Source organism: Manis javanica, chromosome 2 (assembly GCF_040802235.1).
Source record: "Manis javanica isolate MJ-LG chromosome 2, MJ_LKY, whole genome shotgun sequence".
Lineage (NCBI taxonomy): Eukaryota > Metazoa > Chordata > Mammalia > Pholidota > Manidae > Manis > Manis javanica.
The window spans coordinates 174,582,739-174,604,902 of NC_133157.1; the positions used below are offsets into that span (position 1 = coordinate 174,582,739).

General features: G+C 34.5%; 1 long non-coding RNA gene across 1 annotated transcript in view; it reads right to left on the bottom strand.

Moving 5' to 3' along the window:
- LOC140845367 (uncharacterized) overlaps positions 1-15,670 on the bottom strand; it is a 35,592-nt gene extending 19,922 nt beyond the window's left edge. Inside the window, exons 1-2 of the long non-coding RNA XR_012124167.1 lie at positions 15,312-15,670; positions 14,301-14,365 (exon numbers count right to left, since the gene is read on the bottom strand). This is a non-coding gene — a long non-coding RNA (uncharacterized lncRNA). The remainder of the gene's footprint in view (positions 1-14,300; positions 14,366-15,311) is intronic.
- Between the last annotated feature and the right edge of the window lie 6,494 nt (positions 15,671-22,164).

Genomic DNA, 22,164 nt, shown 5'->3' on the forward strand with positions numbered 1-22,164 from the left:
TTCTGGAATAACAGGGTAGTCAAATATAAAGAAATGAAACTCAACCCCTATCTTAGATCACTTACAAAAATTAACTCAAAATGGATATAGCATTAAATATAAGACATGAAACCATGACAGTTCTAGAAGAAAATATAGAAATGAAACATGACATGGGTTTGTTAATGGTTTTTTGGGTATGACACCTAAAGCACAACAACAAAAAGTGGAACTATATCAAACCAAAGGCTCTGCACAGCAAAAGAAGCCATTAACATTGTGAAAAGACAAACTATGAAATGGGAAAAACTATTTGAAAACCATGTATCTACTAAAGGGCTAATATTCCAAACATATAAAGAACTCATACAACCCAATAGAGAAAAAACAAAATAACCCTGTTAAAAACTGGGAAAAGAACCTGAAGAGACCTTTCCTCAAAAAAAATACATGAAAAGAGGCTCAACCTCACTAGTCATTTAGGGAAATGCAAGTTAAAACCACAATGAGATATCACCTTCCACCTGTTAGAATGACTATCAAAAAGTCATATGCTGGCACCAATATGGAGAAAAGAAAACCCTTGTGCACTGTTGGGACTATAACTTGGTACAGCCACTATGGAAAACAGAATGGAGGGTCTTCAAAAAGTTAAAAATAGAACTAACATATGATTCAGCAGTTACACAGAGGAATCAAAAACACTGACTCAGAAAGATATCCATGCCCCCAAGTTCATAGCAGCATTGTTTACAATAGCCAAGACATTTAAACAACCCAAGTATCCATCGATGGATGAATGGGTAAAGTTGTGGTATATACACACACACACACACACACACACACACACACACACAATGGAATATTAGTAAGCCATAGCAAACGAGGGAATCCTAACATTTGCAACAACATGGATCGGCCTTGAAAGCATTATAATAAGTGAAATAAATAGAATGGAAAGAAAAATATTCTCTTCACATATGTAGTCTAAAAAAGACAAAAATCAAACCAAACCCATAGAAAAAGAGATCAGACTTATGTTTACCAGAGGTAGAAGCTGGGTGGAGGGGTAAATGGAGGAAGGCGGTCAAAAGTGACAGACTTCCAGTTATAAGATAAATAGGTACTAGAGATGTAAGTACAACACAGTGACCACAGCTAACACCGCTCTGTGATGTATAGGAAAGTTGGTAAGAGTAAATCCTGAGAGTTCTCACCACAAGGAGAAAAATTTTTTGTTTTTGTCTTTCTTTCCTTTTCATTACATCTTTATGAGAAGACTAATGTTAGTTGAACCTATCATGGTAATCATTTCAAAATACATGTAATCAAACCATTATGTTGTATGCCTTAAATTAATACAGTGATGTATGTAGATTATTTGTCAATAAAACTGGAAAAAAATTAAAAAACTAAATATATACACATATATATTTATGATGATTCCAATTTAAAATAATGAAATTAAAACAAAAACTTTTTAAGTAAGAATTAAAATCAAGTTGAACAAATATAAATAGAAAGCTGGAAACTACTACATAATAGGAGAACTAAAACTAATAATTGCTTCGTATGTTAAAGGAATAAAATTCAATTGGAGGATAAGATTTGGTTCATAGAAATGAATAAAATAATTCAAAATCATTAAATGTGAAGTTTTTGAGAGCGCAAGATAAAATATTAAGATAAAAAAAACTTAAGAAGATACTGTAAAAGTCAAAGGAGCAGAGGGAAACCAGTAAAAACAACATAGATGGAGATAATATGATGTACTAAAGTAATACTAAGATATAGAATTATATAATAAAATATATCATTGATAAGTTAGGAGCTTGGGGAGAGAAGAAAAATCAGCAGAGATAAAAGCATGTCGGTTGAGTGCTTAGAATTTTTCCAATTAAAACAACTTTGGTCTGTGGGTTCCTCGTGGTTAAAGACGCTCTGGTTAGGGAACAACAGACAACCTTTAACTTCTTGGCCTTTCATCTTCACCAAGCTGCTGATGCAAGAGGGACTGGCTGTCTTTTACAGCACATGTCAAAGGAGGGCTGAGTCCCTTCAGCTGGTCCAGTCATGTATACAAATGCCGGTTCAGCAGCACTGCCCTGTGATGCACATGAGCACACACATGACACACAGCACCGTTAGGGAAGAGAAAAGTACATTTCAGGAAGAAAAATGTGAAACTATGAATCGGAACATTTTAATCAAGTTTCCTAAACTCTTATTGCTTTTCTCTTTAGAAAGGGAGCAGTTATTAATCCTATTTTTATTCTATTAATTAAAACCATTAAATAAAGAGAGAAACCTCTCAGCATCCAGTTCTCTGTACTCGAAGGTTTTTTTTCCTTTTTAATTTCTCTGTCTGTATTACAGACAGCCTTTAGCCTGGGTGTGGCTGTCTTCTAGAGCTTTCTTACTGAAGGAAAAATAAATTACCCTACAACAAATATTATTTCAGTAACTGTAAAATTAAGTGGAATTATTCTCAAAAGCAAAGAACTTCTGTTGCATATTAATAGAGATAACCAGTTGAGCAGGAGAATATGAGACATTTCCAAAACCTCTTTTTTTGGCTCCAGCTTTATGTACCCTTACCTCTTCTTCTGTTGGTAAGGGTAGATTACATGCCAGCAATGTATTATTAAGAAAATCAAAGAAAGAGCAAAAACCGTTTCTCTAAAATCTATGTGATTTTGTCAGCCACCTCCTGCCTGCCGCTGCCCCATATGCCCCCTGCTTTCCACTGGCTTTCTCACAAGGACGAGGGGAGGGAGGGCGGCCGAGGGACAGGACAGTTTATAGGGGCAACAAATGAATTTAATAAAAATAGTCCAAGGAGCAGTGGTAGCCCAAAGGTTACTGTGAACAAAACTTTAAGATATGATAGCATTTTGCAGTCTCCTCCTCAATCAAATAAACTGTGAAATTATGTAGACACTGCAGTCCAAGTATTGTTAGCCTAGCAGTTCTGTGAACCCAAGCCAGAAAGGACAACACCTTCAATTTAAATAACAACTCTGGGACATTACTTACCCACATTTTTTTCTAAAACCCTGAACTTGTCAACTTTTCCTTTACATGTGTGTAATCTTGACAGCAGTCAATATAGAATCACATAAAAAACTTACTAAGTGTTTGCTTGGTATGTATTGCTCTTATGATAGCAAACCAGCTTCCAAGTTGATGCTACCAGATGAAACATGAATTCTTTTTTATGATCATAACCTTTTCTCATATAAAGGAAATATTGATGTGTGCAATCATAACAGAAAAGTCTGATATGGAATTAGGTTTCTTTCTGAACAAGGCAATTTCTATAATCTGTTACTTGAATAATTACAACTCTGCACCGTGACTTAATTAACTAATGCTCACTCAGCTCCTACTATAAATCCATTTACTGCTGTAGCAGATACAGGAGGTCAAGATCAGTTCCCTGCACCAGAAGAGAATATAACTGATGGTGAAGCAAGACTAACTTTTTTTTGATTGATTTTTTTCCAGTTTTTTGAGATATGGTTGACATATAACATTGTATAAAATGTACAATGATTTAATATATATATATATACTGCAAAATGATTATACCACACAAAATTTAGTTAACACTCATCACTTTTCTTCACAAGGAACAGGACTTTTAAAAAATATATAATGATACTTATTTAATAACTAAAATCAATCAATTTTTATATCAGAGTTTAAAAACTAGAGGCCTACAAGCACAATTTGTTATAAGGATATATTTTATTTGGCTAGTGTTGTATCTTTGTTATTGTAAAATTGGTCCAACATTTTAAAATGCGATAATCACAATAAGATGAAGATAGCCATCTTTTCTGAAAACTTAGGTTAATCCATGAGTAGTTGTACTACATTTCTGCCTGACATCAGGGCCCTAAGTCCCAACCTCCCTGTCACTCCACGCGCATGGTCCCAAATCCTTATCTGTCCAGCTCTGATGCCTTCTGAGTTGATAACCTTTATTTACATGCTCTGAGAGACTCCAAAGACAAATTTCAATAAAGATGCAAATCTTTTAACTTTCCTATCTGAACCTACCTGGCCATCTGCTGTTACTTCATCCATCGTCATTAGTTTAAGAAAAAAGACTGTTAAATTTTATGAGGATAATAAAATAATACAATTGCCAAAAAAAACCCATCATTGTTACCTCCTTTTTCTTTACCTATAGATACATAGAACACTTAAATAAGTACTGTAGAAGTTATTCTGGAGAATCTTAGGTCAGCTGAGGTGATCTGGTGACAGGGATCAGAAGTTTATCCATGATCCTCAAAACTAGAGCAGCTCTTATAGAATTCTTCCAGGGGTCATCTATAAGACATGACTTTGACCATTCTCAGCTTTCCTCAAAGTTATTACTTGGAATATTGACCCTATACACTGTTGTTTTCCCAAGATAGCTCCAGTTTATGCATATTGTCCAAGTGTAATTGGGCAAAACCACCTTTAATGCTCCAAAGTGTCATGGTGCAGATCAAAATATATGTAGTCATCTCACTCACTATTCAAGTAAATTTGAAAAGAAGGGGTTAACAAAATGAGCTAGTTGCATCTACTACAAGACTTTGAACCTTACCTACTCCATAGCTCAGGATGGAACTTAGTTCCTTCCTTCCTCTCACTGTTTTTCTCCTCTTTCTCTCACGCCCTCTCTCCTTATATGTTTCACCCTACACTACTTTCACATTTGAGTACCTTTAAGCAGACGTGTACTTCTCAGTTTGGTCTCATCACTGTATACAATACTAAAAACACCATTTCCTTTTACTGCAGGACATTACAGCCAAATACTCTGGCCTTATGGACTCACTGATAGAAGGATATGGAATGTAATACTTTGCAAGCCTATTTGAATAAGTACACGTTTTGTCCAGAAATATGAGAACCAGCATCCTTTGGAATATATTTTAGGAAGGCCTACTTTATCAGATGCATGAATTTTCTGCTTTTTTTAATTTACTCAAAGCAAATATTCAATTCTACTTTGAGCCAGATAATGAGTTAAAGTTACAATGCCTCTGTTCTATTCTTTAGTGCCATAATAGTTTTGGGGGTCCTCTGTAAAGAGAAATGAAACATCTATATCTACTCAACTTATATTTCCCAATCTACTTTGACATGACTTTATTTTCCCAGGAAATTCTTGTCCAGGAAGATAAAGTTGCAAATATACCTGTCATTTTAGGGATTTCTTGAAACTGAATTATTCTAAGAACAGACTACTCAACTTTCTCTCATCACATAAATGACTCCTTCTCAGACCAGAAAATGGCTCAATGGGGCTTATCGATAAAGTGGTAGTTCTTCAAAGACATGCTTTCGTTATAGAATGAATTTTTCCAACCTCAAATCAGTCCACCCACATTGAAACACCTGCCTTAAACCAAAATCTTACAATTAGCCTCCTGTCTTCGACTCCCCCTTTTAAGGTGTTAGTAAGATTGTGAAGGTAATAGCTTCTCTTACTATGGTAAGCAATAAACAGCTTTCCTTGATGAGTAGGTTTGTTTTTGGTGGCCTCTTTGGGAGTCAGCAAATAACAGATGAGCGTAGGGAAATAGTGTTCACTTAATGTTCCCATAAACAACAGCACATCAGTGGTAGTTTGGTATGCCAAAATATGTGTGTGTGCGTGTTCGTATGCGTGTTTGTGATCTCTTGCTACCTCAGTTATAATTCTGGCCTACAGTATAGTGGAAAGAGAAGGTAATTGAAAATAAGATCCAAGTTAAAATGCCTGCCCCGCCCCCCACTACCAAGTTGTTTCCTATTGGGCAGTTCACTTAATTTTTCCGATTCTCAAATAATTTATATAATATAGTATTGATAATACCTTCTTTGCAAGGTCATTGTTTCATATAAGAAAGCATATATAAACACGTTTTGTAAATATTTAAGTGATATTTAAGTTGATTTATATTATGCCATGTTGGTTTCTAGAACTACAGTTTTATGTGGAATCTATTTATATAATCCTTGTCTCGTATACTTGGAGTCTAAAATAGGAAGAGAGAGGAGAATGGAAGTCTTTGAGATTATGAGTGCTATTGTACCAATAGCTTGTGGTGAGGAATCCCAGAAGAGACATAATATGGGAAGGTGAGATATATTCAAAGGGAGCATTGAAACAATCAATGTGCAATGAGATAAAAAGGGCTAAAACTTACACTGCTTTTCCATTTAGTTTCAGATACAAAACTTGATACTAATTAATTCCAAGGGGTTAGAGGAAGATCAGACACTGTTCCAGCCTCTGCTCTTCAGTCTAAATTTGAGTAAAGAATGAACTATACACTGGTGTGGTCTGCTTCTCCCTTATTCTCAGAATGCTTAAACTGGGATACCAACCACACCTTGACACTCGCCTTTCTCACTTGCTGCCTCCTTTACTTCCTGCCTGGGTAAATATTCCAGACTGGCTGGCTGATCTTTTATGTCAATAGGTAGGAGGATAATCAATAGGTTATAATAACCACATATTGCTTTCATCATACAATCCAGTTGGGGAGATAGGAAAATGAGCAGCAAGAAAAGGGACCAGCCAAAGTGACTCAGTCCTCCTGCCTCCAAGACCCCCTGAGCAAACAATTGGTAGTAGTATGCTATTATTACTTTAATTTGCCCCTTCTCTTCACAGATAAAGATTGAATTACATTTTTAATATGTCAATTATGGAATTATATAATGGCCTTAAGGGTTTATCTAGAAGTCACTACTTCAAGGCCAAAAGGAAAGATCTGTGAGTGTGCAGATCATGGGAAGAGAACATAAGACATTGACAAATACTGATGTACAAACAGTGCTTTAAAGTCATATATCATATTCTGATCTTTCTTTGGCACTTTTGCTGCTCTTACGGCTTGTTCTTAGGTTTAGAACCTGAGATACTATCCATTAGAAGGATCCAGAATTCTGGTTCAAATTCTTCTATTAATGACACTCTCACACAGATTTTTAACCAAAGATAATTTTTTATTCTCCCTCCTGCCCTTACTCTCTCCTACCCCTTTACCAGCGATTTAGCAGGTTTCTCACCTCAGAGTGAGAGCTTGTGGGTCAGAGCCAACCTGGGGCTTGTATCTTGGGTTGTAAGGATCCCACAGAAAATGTACCACCCTCGATGATTCTCAGTATTTCCCTCAGTAATACTTTATTCAACTTGCTCTAACACCTTTGTATCAGTCTTAACATCAATTGTGTCAACATATCAACTTGTAAAAATCATTGAAAAGATGGCACCTTTGGAAAATGCGCTCAATAAATTATTTCAGTGAAAATCAATGTTCAGGATCCTAGGCTTTTAGGGAAAGTAATTAAAATGTTTTGCCCTTTTCAGCTAGCTGCTGAGTTATTTTATTGATATAAAAATTCCATCTTTATTCTAAACCAGTCATAATAAAATGCCTTTGTGTTTCCAGCTAACCACAAAATAGTCCATTTGTTTCATGAAGAACTGGAATTCATAAGTGCATTTTTATAAATCATTAGGTTTTGTAATTATTTGCAGATTATTGCTTACTTATGTTCAAATTTACTATTTTAAATTGAAAAATACTCTTTAATTATGTTGCAGTTTATAATTATATTCTGTTCATGAGAATTTAAAATCAGAATAAGTATTTTCCAAAAGTAAATACACATAAGCAACAAAGCTGTATGGTGCAATAAATATAATAAAAATAGTTTTAAGGAGTAAGAGTAACATACAAACATGGTAAATAAGGACATGAATATAGAATATATGGCAAAATGTGGCAAAAATTTAAGGAAGCACATGTATGACTGATGTCTTGAAAATTCTGTAGCGGCCTTCTGAATTATTCTGTTCCCTATCCACATCTTTGTATTTCTCATCACTGAACTTGTTCATTATGTTCCTTATTGCTGTAATGGCCTCTCTCCTATGCTAAATCTCCTCTCAAATTTCTATTACCAGGCACCAAACATCCTTCCATGAAATCTGTCATTATGTCACTGAATGACTGAATGACTGTTTCTCTCTTTTCATCCTTTATTTCAGACTTGCATGTTTCTTAAGAAATTTTGTTTCCTGTATTTCTTATTATATTTATATGATTATCAGATTTTCCCTACTTGATCATAAGATTGTAAAGTCTAGGCACAGGATTAAATCTTACTCTCTGAATCTTTACTATAGGACCTAGAGCTGTATTTGTCACTTAATATGTGCTTAGTAAATCCATACTGAATTTCATTCTCTTAAAATTCCAATACTGTTTCTTTCCTCTTTTTTTCACTGAACAGTTCAAATATAGAAAGAACTATACTTATTGCTACATATTTCAAATTGCACAAGTTAGATAATCTTGATTCTGCAAACTTGAGAAGAAGGGAAGTTATCACAGTATAGGTTTTTAAAAAAAATGCACATGTGTAATTGTTCAATACTGAGGAAATTTGAATTAAACTATAATATTTCAGATATTTGTCTCTGATATTGAGTTTCTTAATCAAATATTGAAGAGAATTCTGTACTTAGAAAAGGAAAAATGCATTTAACTCTCTGGTAGGATCTCATACAAATAATTATTAACAAGAACTTACAGTACCTTCTCTAAAAGTGACATTTTTACTTCTATTTTTAAAAGAAGCATTTAATACAATTATGCAAAGATAGTGATGAGACTATGTTAAAGTATGTTAATGAACAGATCCCTGACTGGGCTATAAGTTATTGGAGGCTAAAGCCACATTAGTTAAGTTCAACCCATTGTTCTGAGAACACAGTACGGTGCCCAGCTCAGGACACTAGGTTATATTGTTGAAGAAGGGAATAAATGAGGCAGAAGACGAAGTACAGGGTATTCCCCAGTCATCCCCAAATGCAAACCATTGCCTGACATGATCTTAGCAACGTATTCCCAACCTAGGGCCCTTGAATATTTTTCAATCAAAGTGAAATTCACATAGCAAAAAATTAAGCATTAATCATTTTAAAGTGTACAATCCAGTGGCATTTAGTACATTCATGAGGATATGTAATCATCACCACACTATTTAGTTTTAAAACAATTTCATCACTCCAAGAGGAAACCAATTAGGCAGTTATTTTCCATTCTTCCCTCCCCATAATTCCTAGTGACCACTACTCTCTCTGTCTTTGAATTTACCTATTTTAGAAGTTTCATATAAATGGAATCATGCAATTTGTGGCTTTTTGCATCTAACTCTAGGCTTTTGAAACAGAGGTCTGAAAAAGAAAGATTTCCTTTTCTCTGCTTTGGTTTATAAAACCCTGTAAAACACATTTGGTGTGGTCTGCAACTTTCTTTTTCACAAAGTGCTTAATTTGGGATACCAGCTACATCTTGACATGCAAGGCAATGATTAAAAGTGAGGAGAAAGCCTATGGCAGGCTGGTGAAAGGAGCACTAGCAGGAAAATACAAGCATAGCTTCATTTCTTTTACATATTACTTCACATTCATTTCTTGAAATTATTCACTTATCCTTTTTTGAAATACATTTATTTATTCACCTATTCAGCAAACAATATGAATCTCATTATTTACCAACCACTATGCTAAGCACTGGGAATTCCACAATGTAACATGCTCAGCTCTTACCCTCAAGGAGCTTGCAGTCTGAAAGGAGACTGTTGAAGCTGGCCACAGGACCATTTTATAACCACTGAGTTAATTTTATAACCACTGAGCTGAGCCTTTCACCAGAAGCATGTTTTCGGAGAAAGGCCGTCCAGATAGAGGAAACAGCATGTTCAAAGACAGAAGGGTGAACAAGAACTTGCTCACTGGAAGGCCAGTTTTGCTTATTCATTTTTTTCCCCCATTTGCTTGCAATATTCACCCTAAGAAGGTCCATACCCATTTCCCACCCCCAACCTTAAACCCAACACTTTGCTCAATGCCAAATGGCACATTTCATTTGCTCATACATTCATACACTTAGTAAATGCAAGCATCTACTATGGCTTGGGTACTGGGATGTATTCTCAGAAAAAGGAAAGAACAAAATAAATGTGATTCTTACCCATAAGGAGCTCACACATTAACCAGTGATACATGAATAATCAAACCACAATCATTCAAATATACAATGAGTTTTACTCTTATTTAAATCACTTTCTGTTACTAATCTTAGTTAAGAACTATAAAGCAGTCCCAAGAAATATGTAAATCTAAGTGAGTTTAACCTACCCTGACAATAGAAGGGTATCTAGGCTGTGAAAATTCTTTTGATTGGTCTCTTTCCCTTACCTGCTTCAAGAAGAGAGATGCAGTTGGAAAAGTCTAGCATTGATATTTCTAATTTTCTGGCCTGTCATCCCTCAAGTACAGATGGTGGCATCTGTCAGTCTATAGACTTAACCCCAAACAATTCCTTGTTTAAACATGGGCAAAGCAGATAACGTATCAGGAAACCCTTTCTCACTCGTGCAGGGCCTGCTCTAAGTCTAATAGTGCTTGTCCACAGGCATGAACTACTTGGTATATGCATATTCAATGACCTGCCATCTTTTACACCCCAGAAGTATTTTTGTGGTCAGTCTATATAATTACATGAGTGGTTCTCTAAGTGTAGTCTACAGATCTCTGGGGACCCCTAAGGCCTTCTCAGGTTCATAAAAACATTAGTGTATTATTTGCCTTTTACACTCTACCTCACAAGTACAAAGTGGAGTTCTTAAGAAGCTATAGAACCTGTGACATCATTGCACTGACATTTTTTATTCTGATAGCCAATGGAATGTGTACTCTTATATTCTAGTATTGTAAATATTTCTGTATTTTAATTTTAGTATCAATAGATATAACCCATAAAAACGGATTATAAAAGTGTCCTAAGACCAAAAAGTTTAAGATATACTGAATTAAACCAATTTTTTTGCTTTCCTGATTGAACTATTTGGAATATTTTCAACCACAATTCACTCTGCGAGGCCCATGGTTTTTTATCTAGCCATTTCTAGACATTCTTCTTCACAGAGATTTAAACATAACAAACTCCTCATATGCCTAAAAGCAGCAACTGAACCACTTAAAATAGTACACAATGTCTGAGACTCTTAGTTTATCACCTGTCTGAACCATTATTGACTAGACAACCCTTTCTATGATTCCAGCTTGAATGTTTACATTAACAAAGCATTTAGTACAGAACCTGTAGAGTTGGTGCTCAGTCAGTGTTTTTACGAAAGGAAAGGACAGGAGGAAATCTTTCCAGATCAAGTCTAACCTTTCAGTCCTCTTGGAAATAAAATTTTCTTCTTCAACCTGTGAGTTGGATTTTTCACATACAGAAGATGGTATATGGCTGTAAGAATTCATCTTTCAGGTTTCCAAGTGCAGGGAGCATAACTGAACAAAGGCTCCAGTTGCTGTGCTCTCAAAAATCCATCACAAAATTCATGCTGAGGCCACATTTCCCAGTGGCTTCTCCTTGCCATTTAATGAGCACAGAAGGGATACTGAGGCATGCCATTCTTGGGAGATGCTAGACAACCATCATGGCCATCTGAGAGTTCAGGAATTCCCCCCTACTTCCACCAAAGACCTTGATTACTTGTCCTTAGAACTACACTATACAGATGCTACTTAACCTACCTTCTTTCCTATCTTCTCGCCTTCCTGTCTTCCCTTTCTCACTCTTTCCTCTATCCTTCCCTTCCTTCACTCAGAATCAGACCTACATTGTATCTGACAGCCTTTCCAGTTTCTTCTGGTTCCTTCCCCATTTTCTTTCTAAGGCTTTTTCAGTGATCAGTGTATTGCCTTTATAATCCCATCTTGGTGTTCGCTTTATGAAGAACTGGCATTAAAGTCTCAGTTCCCAGCTTGTTTATCTTCCCTAGGGCTTGTTCCATCTCATTCAGACCCCCAACCCTTACCCACAACACCCTGTGGGGAAGCTGGCATGCTTCTTAGCATTGTCTGTCTTCTAAAACTAAGATTTACTAATCTTCACATACCTTATGATTGTTTATACTCATTATGACTTACTAAATGATGTTCAACATGAATTTAATATATAAAGGGGAAAGGGAAAGGGGGAGGTCCCAGAGCTCACTACCTTTTTTTATTCTCTTACCTCTTCTAAAATGATTTCTATGAATCACATTCCCAAACCCCCAAATGTGAACTTCTTTTGCTAAACCACCTTGCAAACCTGTCCTCAGGTAGCCTCTTTCCTCTGTATACCTCTTATCTTTTTGCTCCAGAGAAAGCATTTTATAGGAGTGTTATTTTGATCCCTTTTATCATAACAAGAGACCTCACGTTACCCACCAAGGCCACTGATGGCAATGAGGCAAAGCATATCCCCATTTCAGACAGTTTATACCAAAAAAATGCACAAAAAGATGAGGGTGGGAGTGGGGATAAACTTAATACTTCTGTTCCTTTGAAAATAAAGTCACATGTTGCATATTTTTCCATTTTAATGAAAACTTTCACTTTTACTTCTTTGGATGTATTTTTGAGGAAGGCAGAAGCTGCACAGCTAAGAAGGTGATAAAAAAAAACCCTATGTTTGGATCCTTGTATTGTTCTAAATTACTTCTTACCATTTAATCCTAAAATAAACACCCATGAGATTTCAAAATGCTAAAGATAACTGATAAGCTCAGTGTTTTACCTCACTGTTTAAAGATAGCATATCAGGTAAGCCAAAAATCTAAAAAAAGATATGTATCAAAGTCAGCCTTATTCAAATTAGGCCCACAGTGCCCACCTCTCACTATACCTTTATACACACACTCTTAAGCTCACTCAGAATGGAAAGAAAGTCTATTATACATTTTCTGATGACAATTTCAATAATATGTACCAGGGATTTTCCCCCACTCCCAAGGAATTCTAGGCACTTATTCTGACCCTCATTCCTTATTTGCAAAGTCCATTGGAACAAAGAGGTGGGACATTAGAACCTATCATTTCTGAATAGATGTGATGTAGCAGTTTTCTGGGTCATACATGCTCCCTCAGGCTCCTACTGCAGTCTGATATTAACCATGTGGGATATACAGAAAAGGCATCTGCAAACACTTTTTTTTTTAAATGAAAAGAATCCCAAAGTAGGTCACTCATTAAAACCTCTTCAATAGAGAAATGATCCGAAAAGGGACTGGAGCTAAGAAACTGCTGAAAAGAACTGCACTGATTCACATATGTAAGAAATACACATTTGAATATTCTATTGAACTCTGTACATTTTTTATTTTGTCTGACAACTCAACATAACCATCATCTTCCCCTGTTTCTCCTCATTTCTTTTTATTTAAAACCTAAACCTAATTTTCCATTATACATGTAAATTCGCAATATATTTAGTTTGATATATTGCTACTGATATGACCCAACATAAAAAACCCTGTGACAGAAAACTTACCTTTTCCATTTAGTGGTAGTAACTATGGTTGAATTCCATTACTACTTTTATTCAATGAGGTGATCAGAGGAAATCTCACAGGCTAATTAGCAATACATATCTATTTTGCCTAACATGATTGAGAGTATAAAAAGCATTTAAATCACTTTCCTACACTTTTCATCTTTTTTGTCATGTTTTTCCTTAAGAGATGGTTTTTGTGGGTACTTTGATGTAACTGGAACATCTAGACACATTAGAGGCAATGTATCTCCAATGTACGCACACCTGGGAAGATAAAACTGAACACCAACTCACCCCTAGACTGTGCTTCTACTCAGCCTTTAAGATGCACCCTAGTATCACCCTTTGTGTGAAATCCCTCTCAACAACCTCAGGCCACAGTAGTCATGTCTTACCTCTGGTCCTTCCACAGCACTCCATTAAAACTTCTCTTGAAATACTTCCTTGTTAGATTGTAACTTACCTGTTTCTATATTTGTCTTCTTGACTAGACTGTAAACTATTAGACCTCTTAGAAGATGTCTTTACCATTTTCCAGTATTCACAACATCCAGCTTGTATTGGTCCAATTGGGAGAACAATCACCCTAGTTTGCCAAAGACTAAGCAGTTTCTGAGATGCATGACTTTCTGTGCTAAAACCAGGATAGTCCCAAGGAAACTGGGATAAGTGGTTATCCTAGTTAAGCATGTACTACATGCAAGATACTTTATAATCACAATTCCTCTAGGTCTCAAAGTTTACTCTTCACTGAATAATTCATGACCATCAGATGAGTTCTTCTAGGTACTTAGTTACAGATTGATGACAAAAAGTTTAAGCTCCATGTTCATTAGACTCATACTATTTGAAGAATATACTCCACAAATCATAACCTTGTCAATTTTATATGGTAATCAATGGATAAAGCATCAAACTTACCCCAGAGCTAGGATCATTTGGCATTCTCTGATTCTCAGAGTGCAGTACTCTCCAGTCTGAGGATGCTGAAATGAAAAATGTATTTCTAATAAGACATAGTATCTCTTTGCATTTGGATAATTGCGTATTAGGTGTTGTGTGAATCATGTTAACCAATGAAAAATAAAGAAACAAATGAAACCCTACTTCAAGGAAGCCTGACCTAAAAACTTTTCATACATACCCATCACCCCCCAGAAACTATGTGAGATAATTGTTGACTTTACAAGCAGATTCATGTATTAAAATAGCAAATGCCTGACATATTTAAATGTTTTTATTTAAAATGTCAGTAATACCCAATTACTCAAAAATACTTTCACTGAGAAGAAAATTCATACTCATTATAAAGAGTCATAAAAACATATTAAAATACACTTTTATTCCATTATTTCAAATCCATTCTGAGCTGAAGTTTATTTAGAACAATGAAAGCAGACAAACAAAATGAGTTTTCTTTAATCTCTTTTATTTTTTTATCTTTAAATAGTTTATTTCTATTTTAATATAAGTTTGCCATATACTTTAGCTTAAATTATAAAATACATATGGGATAATAAAATATTAAAGTTTGAATAAAAGGAGGAGGAGATCCAATATGAGAGAAGTTACATCTAACAGTTAGGAGTCAAAGAAATGTTAGCCCCGACTATCCAAATATATAGATCACTACACTCATATGCCTGACTCATATTCCTGTATTGCTAAATTAAGGAGAGAATATAACCAAGTAAAGTACTTACTCCACCACAAACCCAAAGACTCTACAGGTTAGCAAAAGGGGGGAAGACTACTACTGAGTTTAATGAAAGATAGTAAACATGTCTCCTATCTTCCTATATAGAACTAACACCATAAGTCTGGTTAGATAACTCTGTATCAATACATAAATATTCCATTTCATCCATTCCAAGATAAACAGGTTCAAAAACTGCGGAATCAGAGTTCATTCGACAATCTATAGCATCTTACAATCTCTGTTCGCATGGAAACACTCCTGGTGCAGTTGTAAATTGCTTGTCCACGTGTGAACCTGGCAGATATTCCTGGAGCCATTCTGGGAGCTCCTCGTGTTTTCAGCCTTCCAACCAGTTGAGGACATTTGATGAGGGTGTATGCCTGTATATGTATCCAGGCTATTGTCTGAAAACTTTCCACTAGGACCTTCTGGTAAAATTAGGAAAAAGCTAACATCACAACCTGCGGAATAGGTGTCAGCTGTTTGGAAAAACATTTCCTGAGATAATAGTGAACCTGCTTTTAAATAAATGCTGAATCACCAACTCCCTTTAAAGCACAGAGTGTGAAAATGTATAGAAAAACAGATATGAATGACCTGATTCAGAGCACCATGAATGTGAAAAAGTTTTAGAAATTCTTATTAAATTTATTTATCTTGTATTTTCCTTTGGAGTATGCAAACTGTACTACATGATTTTTAAAAGATAATTCTAAACTCTCTACAGAATTTTCACTAAAAGAATAATATTGTTAGGTAATAGGAAAATAGTATGGTAGTTAATTGGCTGCATTTAAAAATGTTAGTTATTTATTAAATTACAGTATGTTGACTTAATGAACTAATTTTTCATCCAGATAATATCAGAAAAATATTTTTTTGTAAACACTACACTAGACAGGAAGGACAATAGAATTTTATGCACTATGTGAAGATAGATAAGCTGAGGGAAAAACAACTTCATGGAGTTATCAAAAGATTCTAAAGTACAAAAAACGGCATAATTTTCTGAAGAGCAAAGGAAAGCATAATAGTGACAATAATTTACTACAGAAAAGAGAACATTTTTAAAAATCATCTTCTTTTTAGTGTCAATACAGTTAAAAAATAAATCTAAGAAATGAGAAATAAAATATAAGATGGAAATCTTGTAAAAGCACAACTTGAGATGGGAAGAAATCAAGCCAGCTAAGAAAAGTTTTTGAGAAAACTGTGATAGAATTAAAATCTGCCTGCAGCACTGCAGAAAAGCTAATCAGTAATGTAAGACAAACTGGAGAAATTACTCCAAAATTCACAAAAGTAGAAGTGTTTTCCTTATTCTCTCCAATGACACTTTTATGGCAACATTCTATCTCAGAATTTAATGCTGTCTGTGCTCCAACCAGTAATGAATCTAAGCAAATTCTCCCTATGGATGGGTAACAGTTCAGAGAAGGAAGTCTAGACAGATGAACAAAAACTATACATAAACTATGGCTAATGGTTATTAGACCCCTGATCCAGAGTACGTAGGAGGAGGACTAGAAATGCAGGCTAAGTCTGAGGGTTGGAATCTGAGTCCTTGTATCAAGGTGTAAAAAAAAATAAGCCAGCTCAAAATATCAAGACTTTTGAGTTACCCTAGCCAGTTATTTACTCTTTGTGCTTCAGCCAGTTAGGACTCTTTTTGTTGTTGTTGTTGTCTTGGAGGCACCATTTTTAAAAGAAAAGCAATAAAGCCAAAAGTAATCCCAAAATAAGATTACATCTAATGGATAAGAATACAAAAGAGGAATGCCAGGTCTCCAACACCATTTTACTTTCAGAGGTGGTTTCTAAATTTAGTGGTCCAATACTGCTCTTACAAAAAATATTAGAAGCATAAACACACAAAGGGCCTTTGCCTTTTATGACATTAGCTAATACTACCCAGTGTATCGCTGTCCTATTTCTGGTAATTACATCGTTCTTAATTTTCATTGAGTTGGCTGGCTTAACAAAGGCCTGACTATACTCTACAGCAGGAAATAAGTTAAACAGCATCACGCAAAAAATTATGGCACCAAAGCTCTCTTACTGTTCAATCATAGGTGGTAGAAAAAAGTGTTTGGACTTTCCTAATATGTGCCACTCCTTTTACATATCGGTACCTGATATGGGGACTTAACACAATTAACTTTGTCTTACTACAAAACTCACTACAGAACCATTTTAGAGATGAGGAAATGCCAGAAAGTTTATGTCTCTTGTCCAAAGTCACAACACTAGTAATTCAATTCTAAGCTTTTTAGGCTGTTTCTTTTTTTCCACTTTAAGAAATTGGTTTGTTTTGAGAAACTGTTTTTCAATTTAACCACTTTTTGGACAACTTATGATGGTGTTCTGTGTACTTGTATGTCACATGGGATTCCCAGATGAATAGAGTGTTACTTCAACCATCACACAGCACATCATTTCCTCACACACATTGCTTTAATGTGGATTTGGGCTGACAAATTAAATACCAACTTCAAATATCTACTGAAGATCATCTTGTAATATGGGAAGATCATAAGGTTTTCTTTCCTTCCTTACAATAGTCCCAGAATAAAATCTCTAAAGTCCATGTATATAAAATTGCTCTTCTGCTATCTGCATAAAAACAAAACAGAATACAAGAGTTATATACAACAACCGATGTATTTACGTGCATTTGATTTCTGTGAATGGAGTAATTTCACTATTATTATCACTGATCTCAGAATACCTTAACAGTAATAAAAGCAACCTTTGCATTATAAAATCCATATGGCACAGTATACCATATGGATTATAAGATAATAGTAACATTTTGAATACAGATAAATATTATCAAGTATTTAATTTAAAAATGAGGAACCCACTTTGATAAAATGTTATACCATTGTTTTACTAATTACATAAAAATAAAATATAACTAATATCTAGTTTTATCTTTTTTTGTAGTTCATATGTTAAATAGAAATCAACATATATAATGACCATGCATTAGTTTAAATTAAAAACCATCAACTTACTTATTGGCTAATGTTTTTTCTTTTCAAGCAGTAGAAATTGAAATCTTAGATGCCATAACCAATATCCTAATTAAAATACTGAGGTTCTATCTGAACACCAAAGCTATATTTTATTATACAAAATAAGTAATAACCCAATATGACCTTGCAAGATTTTTTTTTTCCTGTATTGTGTCTTCAGCTGCGCAAAATGGGGCATCTTACTTTACTTCTCTGAGCTTCAAAGATATTAATTAAATGGGAACAAAATATAACAACCTCTCTGGGTTTTTATAAGTACATCCCATAATATATATAAGGGATTAGTATGGCATCCACATATATTAAGTAACAAAGCCAAAACACAACCCCAGATCTTATGACTTCAACACCCATATGGGACCTCTTATTTGATTAAATGTGTCACCAAAGCTGATCTGTTTCTTCTTTGCTGAGTTTCTCTCCTGAACTCATTATATAATAGAAAGAATAAAGAGGAGCTTATGTGCTTTAAAAGGACTGATGTGCCCCAATTGTAAATGGCAGAAATCAGAATACAGATTTCTCAATAAGCCAAGGAGGCTGGTGGAGGAAAACTGTACCAACCTAAAGTGTGGATGATTCAACTGGGTCTGTGTACTGTGTGTTCTGGTGAGGGAAAGAAGGAAGTCTAGAACCCAGAGTAAAAGCAAAACCTACAACTCATTCAACCTGTCTTACAGGAAGCACACTAAAACCTAGAAAGAAGCAATACATCTACATTGGGCAGGAAGGCTTGGGTTCCCTAGTAACTTTATGGTGCCCACAATTACTTCTATATCACAATGAAGAAAAATTTGTCTTTTACCAATTACCAGATCTTTTTTTTTTTAGGAAGAATGGATATTCTCAAAGAATACCTTTGAACTACATGAGAAGTACATAAGTATAAAAAAAACAAAAAAATGAGACTTTCAAGTCAAGCTCAATCTTTCAACCAAGTGTGGTATGCCTACAGCCTCTTGGCTTTAGCCACTAATACAGCATTTTGCTTGCATATCTTCTGATACTGGCCTTACTCTTAAAAAATTACAGCTATTTATTTTCTTGTCTCATTTTCTCCAATACACGCAAAGCTTTTTGAGAACAGGAGATATTCACTTATTTATTCATTTATGCATTCAAGAAATATTTATTAGGGAATTGCTATATGCAAGGCACAAAATCATATGGAGATTGTAAAAACTTTCAGATCTACCCAAACTTACTAATCTTATAATTGAATGAGTTAATCTTCCCAAACAGAGAATGAAAGCTATAGGATAAAGTCTCAATTTGAAATACTAAGGAGATATATACTATATACTGAAGCATTTTAACAATGTTTCCACGAAACTAGAAATCAGTTAGTTTTCAGCAGATAAAAACAAGTCAGAGAAATAACTCATCTTCCAGTTTTCATCTCTTCATGGAAATTGACCAGTGCATATATTTTTTTCAGCAGCTCAAAGTGGTAGTTCCTCATCTAATGTGTCATACCTGCATATTAAAATACTGATGAACTCATTTTTTATCTTACTCATTTTATTATGGCATTTTTCCTTAAGGACCCACTCATGGATGGCAGCCCACAGTAATAAATAAATGTAATTCAACTATATAAAATAGGAAAATATATTCCAAAGAGAAATGCCAAATATTACAAAAGTAACATAAACCAGTCTGTATCAGTCCATGCTTCCCCTTTCTCTCATATTTGATTAACATATTTCTGAATTCAGCAACACCTGTTTTCTTTTTTACTGAAATTATAACATCTTCTATTATGCTATTTGTTGATAAATTAAGCTAGTTGTGGGACTATGCATGCAGCCAATTTATTCATTAAATTTATTGTGGTGGAACTGAATGAAAGGTTTTATTATCAATCTCTTTAATTTCAAGATAGAAATTTAGCAGAAATCAATATTAGAAAATGCATAATTGCTAAAGCTTCTTAAAATAATAGACTCATTAAGACAAACTCCATCTAATATGTAAGTCTTAAATCATTGACATTGTCTAATTATTTAGCAAGGAGCAAATTGTATCTATCTCCATTACTTTTGGCAATTATGTGACGGGACCTAACATGGAACTAAACTGGAATTAACTTGTGAATGCATTTGAAGTATTTTAGCTATAAGTTAATCAGAGAAAAGATGGCTACCTTAAGAAAAAAATTTTCACAGCGTGCTGATGCTTGGCAAAAATTCTGGTAACTAGTAAGCTCTTTTAACAGCATCAGAATGGGATATGTACCAAGAGTACTCATTGAAAGACAGCAGGCAATTTAAAATCTTTTGAATTAAAAGACATTGCAACACAGCAAAGACTATATATAGTACTGTATGTATATTATCTATGAAAGATGAGACTCTTCATTTGAGCCTTAGTAAGCAGAATTTCTGGGCATAAAAAATTCTTTAAAAAGTATAAAAATGCAGTAGGCTGAATTATTCTCAGGATTTTTCTTATGAACATAGTTTCTTTGGTTTTGAGTTTTTGTTATATCAGATATTGAAATTTTAGAGAAAAAAATGTACAGAAAGGCTAACATGATGACTATAGTTAAGTCTATTTCTCTTGTTTATTGATTTCTTTAATCAGTTCTGACAACCAAATGCAATGGAAAGTGATTTGTTTCAGAGTTTCAAAAAGTTTTAAACAATAGTCTATACAGAAGTCTTTCCCACTGTATCTCTTTCTGCCAAGTGAATCAACCTAAAACTAATTGCTCACTTTAGCACTGGCCTGGGATGGGCAGCTTTCTGTTATCATCATTTGGACAGATAGTAACTGAATACAGAGATTTAAAAATGCATACATACATACACATATGCATATACATAAACATATATGTATTTTATATATTTATGTATTTATTTATTTGGGGTGATATGTCTACATACTTATATGTAAACCCCAAATATATAATGTTCTGGAGAGAAAACCATTAAAATTTTGCATAGGGGAAAGAAATAATTTGATTACAATGTTTATTAAACCTTAGTTTAAAAACTATAGTATCTCCATGGAGGAAAATATCATAACCAGTGAATCTCGTACTTAAGGTTTACCTAAGGATTCACAAAGCGCTTTGAATATTAGATCTCTAGCAATACCAATCCCCATACTAAAATGTCCTTTCACTGATTGGTAGCTCAACGATTACTAACAATAAAACTGATACTACTCAGAGACACTGAGAAATGACTAGCGGTTACCAAGGGCGAGGGGTTGAGGGAGGTGGGTGGATAAGGTCAGGGGGATAAAGAGGCACAAAATCTCAATCATAACATCAGCTGGTCATGGGGATGGTGGTACAGCATGGAGAATATAGCCAATGGTTCTATAACATCTTTCTATGTTGACAGATAGTAGATGGTAACTGTACTGGTTGGGGTGAGGATTTAATAATATATGTAGCTGTTGAATCACTGTTTTGTATACTTAAAACCAATATAATATTGTATATTAACTATACTTCAATAAAATTAAATAAAAAAAACCTCAAAATCAGTGTCATTTGCTGCAGATATAATTGTGGTAAATGAAATAAAAATTTGAAAGCTTAAATGAAAAAAAAACTGCTACTATGCTAGAGATGTGCTTGACAATAAGAAGTAAAATATAACAAATTGCTCAATGCAAACATTCTAAGCAGGCATGAGTTTTGGTTTTTGTCCTGTAAATTTATCATCTTTAATTTCTCTGCTAATTCTCTAAAAAACCTACCCTTCACAGGGCATTGCACAAAATTACACATATGTAAAGACCATAAATTAAAAAGCAAAATTAATGAGAACTAGCAATGCACATTGAACAGATGGTCTGTGAAGCATATGTGTAAATGATGGTGCAAAAACATATTTGTGACTCCTGAATTATTCTCTTCATGGGTCAATTTTAAAAATAATTGTCATATAAATAGTATAAATAACGGGAAAAGGCGAATAAAGTCTAACAACAGTTCCAAACAAAAGTAAAACTAAAAAGTCTATAAAAATACAGTTAGAATGATAAGAGTCTCATATAATTGTTCAAAACAATGTGCCTCACTCTGCTCAGG